Source organism: Cibotium barometz, chromosome 30 (genome assembly GCF_041138505.1).
Source record: "Cibotium barometz isolate CiBa-2024 chromosome 30, ASM4113850v1, whole genome shotgun sequence".
Taxonomy (NCBI): Eukaryota; Viridiplantae; Streptophyta; class Polypodiopsida; order Cyatheales; family Cibotiaceae; genus Cibotium; species Cibotium barometz.
The window spans coordinates 38,674,717-38,681,840 of NC_141075.1; positions in this window are offsets into that span (position 1 = coordinate 38,674,717).

The following is a 7,124-nucleotide window of genomic DNA, read 5'->3' on the forward strand; positions in this document are numbered from 1 at the left end:
AGGCGTGGTTTACATAGCCCATGGGAAAAGCTTATAAGTACCCCAACTATAACTTTTTCCTCCAGGCACCTAGAAGCACCCCAAATGAAACCTTTTACAAGGAGGTGTGAAGCCTTTATATTGAAAACGAAAAGATGGTCATTTTTTTATAACCTTATATATATCCATGTTTAAAGAATAATTTATATTTTATCAAAATCAAGTACATGGAAAGCTTTTTTCATAACATTACTTCATACCCTAGCGAAGAGGATTTTCACACACGACATTGTCATATGTTAGCCTCCAAATTCAAAGGTACGCTTGCACATGATGTAATTGCTTGCACTTGTGATTTTATCTTTAGGAGGGGATGTACATACTATCTCATATGTGCTAAGGTTTACAGATACTACTATCTCATATGTCCTAAGGTTTGGGAGGGGATGTACATACTATCTCATATGTGCTAAGGTTTACACATAATAGTTCACATGTCAAGTCGATGCTAAACTATCTCATATGTCCTAAGGTTTGGGAGGGGATGTACATACTATCTCATATGTCCTAAGGTTTACACATAATAGTTCACATGTCAAGTCGATGCTAAACGTGTAAAGAATTAAGTCTAGTAGAGGTTTACATACTACCATGCCTATGAAGATTTGGTTGTTTAAAGTTATAATCTCGAATTTGTATGTTAAGGAATCCAAAATATATCATTCAATAGCCATCAATACAATCTTTATGACCAATATTTAAAGCTAACCACCTTTGGTCCACAACAATGTCTATATGCCTACTTGTTATCCCACTTGTCCACTTCATTGCCCATGAGTTAAACAACCCCCCCTCCCCCAAAAAACGGTAAGATAAAGAATTTAAAATCATGATGATTAGATACTATATGAGCTTTCTATCAATTGTAATGAATATAAATGACCAGAGTGTAAACCACCAAGGCTCAAAGGGGGTCTATATTTAATCTTCAAATGAAGTGCTTGACTTTGGAAAGACTATGATATGTTTTTCAAGTGTACTACTTCTTAGAAGTGTAATTCATTATGAAACTATAAAAAGTTTATTCTTCATATGTGAGGCATGTGATACAAGCATATGATCATGAGAACTAAATGTCACTGTAGATTAATAAAATGGGTGTGAAGAACAACATCATTTGCATCGTGGAGCCCATGATATCCATTGACCTTCAACATGAAAGGTAATTGGTGTGTCATGTTATGCCACATTAGGTAGACCACACCATTTAGGTGCATGTGCAGGTTAGGAACCTTGTCATCCTAGGGGGACCTTTTGTCCACAAAGCTCTTAATGATGAAAGGCCACGTTCAATCTAGTTGCATGTAGAAACTTCTGACTCAAGACTTAGCATTCAAGGCTTCATGGAAAAGTGAAATTTTTAATGCTTAACAGGGTCACCTACCCTTTAAATGTATATAAAGGAAAGAAGCATGTGGTGTGCTTTAAACGGCTATTATCAATATTCCATACTACCTCACTATATATGTACCACATTACCTTACTTGTTATTTCATAATGTGATAGATTTGCAAGGAATCCTAAATGCTTATCTTGCCTATTAACTTGGATGAGCCCTTTCTAATACACAACAAAACAGGATATGAAGAAGCAACCACCTTCTACCATTAAGAGCATAGTTTTACCAAGGGATGAATATTAACCATATTACAAGTTGCTTAGCATAAAGTGTGTAAGTAGGTTTAAGAAAGGATGGATTAGCTAAGCAAAATCACAAAGCATCCTTTTAGAGAGTTCCACTTTATTTCTTAAATCTTGTGTGCTTGATATGGAAATATATTACCTATCAAGACTATCATCTCAAGCACTCAATCTACATCCACTTTTCATAGTTTTCTAAAGCAGAAAACGACATGCTTACATCCACCTCCGAAATTGTAATCACATAGATCAAGCTACAATCATCTCTAATCTTGCATTTTCCTAATCTTTAAATCATTTCTTTCATGACATTGGATCAAGATCCATATTTTCTCCATAAGTTATAATTTTTGCTCTAATCTATGGCATTGTCCTATAAGGATAAGAATGGTAGAAATTATGGATCAAGATCCATAATTTCTTTCATGACATTGGATCAAGATCCATATTTTCTCCATAAGTTATAATTTTTGCTCTAATCAATGGCATTGTCCTATAAGGATAAGAATGGTAGGAAGGCAATGTAGCTCCCAAAAGGAATAGAATTCCCTTTAAAAAAAGAACAAAATCTTACTTTGAAGTGTTGCTTTATTCAATGAAACATCATTAAGTTACTTTTAATCCTTGAAGATGGAGAAAAAAACAAACATAATAAGTTGTTACATTGTACTAATGATAAATTTAGACAACAATATATATGTATTTAGATTTTGATCTTTACTCTCTTGTATGGATAAGATTTTGTTTATTTTTAAGAAATACTCTTATTGCTCTAAGTGGAGCTTTCTAGAACACCTACCACCTAAAGTTCATGTTCAAATACATATTAACGTATTTTGTGCAAATGCCATTGATTTGTTAAACCTACCCCCACCTTACATATTTTAGAAAACAAAGACCTTCCCTAACCTATGGTATTTAATATCCCGTAAATGTAAAAATTACCCTCCACCTCTACAAATTAAATCATTAAATCATCAATACACTTTTACCCTGTGGTTCTTCCTTCATACAAAATGTCAATTCCTTTATGTGACCCATTTGCATACCACGTTGCTATTCCTAACCCAATCTTGCCTATCACATAATCATACACATGGTAATCTACACTTCAACATCCAATAGGAAAAATATAAAGAGAAGCCATGTAATACTACATGGTTTCTCTTTGTTTTCCTAATTATACTATACACAATATAACTTGTTACCCTATTATTATATACAAGAAGCCAACCCTTCAACAAATGACATGAAGTGAAATCTAGTGTTTACTTCAACTCTAGTCGAGCTATCGTGTTTTAACAACTTCAAGTTACTCCATCTTCTAAATTTGAATGAGCCCCTTCAATATGTTTTATAAAAAAGTGGCCTTAGAGAAATTTTGTAAAAGCATGCATATCTAAGTGCCTATGAGAGTTGTTAAATTCATCAAGAAAACTTGCAAAACTTGCAAACTTCATCAAGCAAACTTGTATATCCAAGTGCCTATGAGAGTTCTTAACTTCATCAAGCAAACTTGGAAAACTTTCACATGTGTTGAAAAGCTTCTTTCAATGGTGCACATTCTTGCAAGTGGTATAACTGTTAGCTTTTTGATTGGTGCTTAGTTTGAGATTTGCTAGTCTCTTAATTATGTGCTTGTCCATACTAGCTCTAACAAGATTTTCCAACTCATTAGTTACATTGGTGGCATTTTCTTTCTCAGCTTACCTTTTAGAATGAAATATTGAATGTGGTTGAAAATGGCCAAACTCCCAAGGAGTTATCAACTTTGAAATGTTTATATTTGAGCATTTTTTGAGATTAATCAAGCAAGCAGTCTCACCCTTCATCCCCTTTAGCTTCATGGGATTATAAAGCAAGCTTTTTTAGTTAGGAATTTGAAGTCCACACAAGGTTACTTATTAAAAAGCCCTATTTTATGGGTAGGGTATAAAGTTACACTTTTGTGATACTAAGAAGAGAACATGAATCATGTCCCTATTAACTAGGCTACGGAGCCTCATGGAATTTAGTATCTTCATTTGACTCCATATCTTCATGCTAACTTCTTGAGGTGATACCAACCTACAAAGCTAAGTTTTCCAAAGAAAATAAAATTGTGCCAAAATTGGTGTAATTTCATTTTCCATTGACCGTGCAATGATTCTAACTTAACAAAGGCATAGGAAATCTTTGTTACAATCATCATGTTAAAGTGTTATTATGAGGAGCACAAGACCTACAACTATTGAAGAGTCACATAAGTAGAACTATGTGCAAACCCATAGCTTTCCTAAGACATAAAGGAGATGTGTGTTACCATTGTGAAGTGTCTTTGCATACATAGGATAGTTTCACACCAAGAATCTTGCACAAATATAGCCAAAGGACATCAGGCCTAAGCACCAAACTGCTTACACCTCCTCTTTATGGTTATAATGCTAGCCCCATCCACATATAAGATAATGTGTTACACATAATTATCGTTGACCACACTATCTCTTAATAGTCATTTTCTTGGAGATGCTTGATTTACTGGAAATTTCTATTACTCATGGTTACTAGGCTTGTTAAGGCTCATAATAGACTCTACAAAAATCCATCGTGTGGGCATGTCCTTTTTTTCAATCTCTTTGTAGTTAAGATTTGGTACCTACCCTTGGCTTCCAAGGATGTTACAACTTGTGATAGTAAAAAAGTGGCCATAATACCAATGGGGGTCTATGGACATTTGAACTTGCCATGATTAGTGAAGTGATTAAGAAGATGATAACAAGAGAGTACCAGGCAGCAAGTGTATTCATCAACAACAAGAAAATTCTTCATTATCATCATGCTCATAATATAGGCCTTGGGTTACATCATGAGTAACTCATCCATATGCCACATCATCATCCTCATCTTCCACATAACCATTATCCTTATCTCCTCCATCAAAGCACCCATTCACATGGTGCTTCTATATTGGTACACGAGGGCACCACATATTCCAACACCCCCCTTGGTGCCAAGTTGGCCATACATATCAGGATAAGTGCGAAAGCATACACATACATTCATACATGGTCATCATTTCGTATGAGCTACATCATCGATGCTCATAGGTGGTATTTCATCATCATGGGAAACATAACATGGATATCACAAACCCATGTTTCATTGTGCATACATAGACCTCACATATCTACATGATATGGCATACATATAGGCTACATCTTTGCCAGGGTTACCTAAGCCCATGGTTGATCATACATTGACATAAACATTGTTGACATCCATAGGCATAGACATGGCCTTCTTGACAAAGGCTTTTGTTGAAACATACATTGGAGCATTGCATACATTTCTTCACCATAACATAGGGAACCATCATCATTGAACTATATGAGCATTGTATAACCTCTTCATCCATGGCTTCATTGGAAAGCATCCATTGAACATAGCATAAAAGGCATAACATCCATAAAATAAGCATCCCATAAGCATGGGCATCATCATGTTGGAGTAGAACATTGGGTCTTCATCATCATTATAGCCTCCATCTTCATTGGTCTTCATGGCATCACCATTGTTGAGGCAGCATCCATAGACTTCATTAACATTGAAAACGAGTACAACAGCATGGCATTGAAGACTTTGAACCTCGTGAGCATCATATGCAGCATGAAACTCCATGGGCATAGTTCCTTCCTCCATTAAACCACTTGAACCTTCAAAATTTTGAATATGAGAGGCTTGGTGCAGGTAGTAAATAGCAAGCCCTCTTAGGGGTCCAAAGGGCACTACATGGGGGTCCTTTAATCCAAGTCTTGGCTAAAAACCCATGACACAAAGACACATCATTAGCAAAAGGAGTAACAAAATTTGTGTCCGTAGGATTGTTAAGCTAAATGCGCACACAGCAGGGCTCCAAACCAAAAATAACTCTTAACCAAGCCTTGTCTACTTTGAGGAGAGGCCGTAAGGAATTTGAGTATAATTGTTTTAAGCTTGATTTACAACCGTATCCCTAAAATAGGTGTAGATCAAGGGAAAACACAATGCTGCAATCTGTAGGGCACAAATCCCTAATTTCTTTGAGCCACGAGTGCACCTTGGTATTGGAAATAAGCTCACCAAATCTTGTAGCCAATGATCTACTATGCAGGAAATGGCGATTAAAACACAGACTTGTGGTTTTGGAGGAGAAATAAACTTTGTGGATAAGATTAGTAGGCCTCAACTAAACTCAGTGATGATAGAAGGCTAATATGGCAGGAGTGCAATGTGAGGTGAAATTCTAGGCTTTTGCTCTGATACCATGTAAACATACATGGATCATGGGATGTGTGTGTGCAAGAAGGATCCATGGCAGCTCATACTTAATATAAGCCATGATTAGTGAAAGCAATTAACTTAGTAGAGTGATTAAGAAGATGATAAAATAAGAGAGTACTAGGAGAGTGTATTCATCAACAAACAGGCATATTCTTATAATATAGACCTTGGGTTACATTTTGAGTGGCTCATCCATATGCCACATCATCATCCTCATCTTCCACATAACTATTATCCTTATCTTCCACATAACCATCATCCTTATCTCCTCCATCATAGCACCCTTTCACATGATGCTTCTACATTGGTAACGGGGGCACTACATATTCCAACAAAACCTCCCCTACCAAGTTACAAGCCTACACACCGCTAGGATACACACCCATTGGTGGTTGGGCATGCACTTTTTTAGTCTTGCCTTTAGAGCAGGAACACTTATGCAGCTTAAGGATTTTCATCAACATCTTGCTTGGTGCAATGGTTAGTTTTTATCTATTTTGATGCTTTTTTAAATTTTAACAATTTCTAATTCAACCTTATTTAAGTCTCAACTACTCTCTATTGCTACATAATTTACTTAGAGTAAAAACCATTAATTGGTGAAATTGAAATTGAGTATATAATATTTTATAGAACTAAGTTTAATTGATGCTAAATAAAGACTTTATTATTCACCTTAATTAATCTATGTTCAAGTATGATTATTAAATGGTCAAGTTAAAGGCAATCTTAAAATAATGAACTTATTTGCAATGATTGGACAAAACCCTCAATTTGATTAATAAATATGATCAATTTACAGAGGCTGATTTATAGCTAATCAAATATGGTTAATTTATAGATATTAATTTATAGCTAAATATACCATGATTATTCATGATTTATATTTAGGTTAATTGTTATTTATCAACTAGAAAACAAGTGGCTATGGACTTTCCTATAACACATAGCTTCTTGGTTTAATTCACTATTGGGAAATTCTTTAAGCCCAGTTGAGGAAGTAAATAACTTATTTGGAATGGTCGAATTTATATGTCTTTAAGAGATATATTGTTCTAGGAATGCTTTAGTCTTCGCTACTTGCGATGTTCAAAGAGTGGAATAGGCTAACCGTATTATAGTATGTAAAGGATTGTATTATCTTT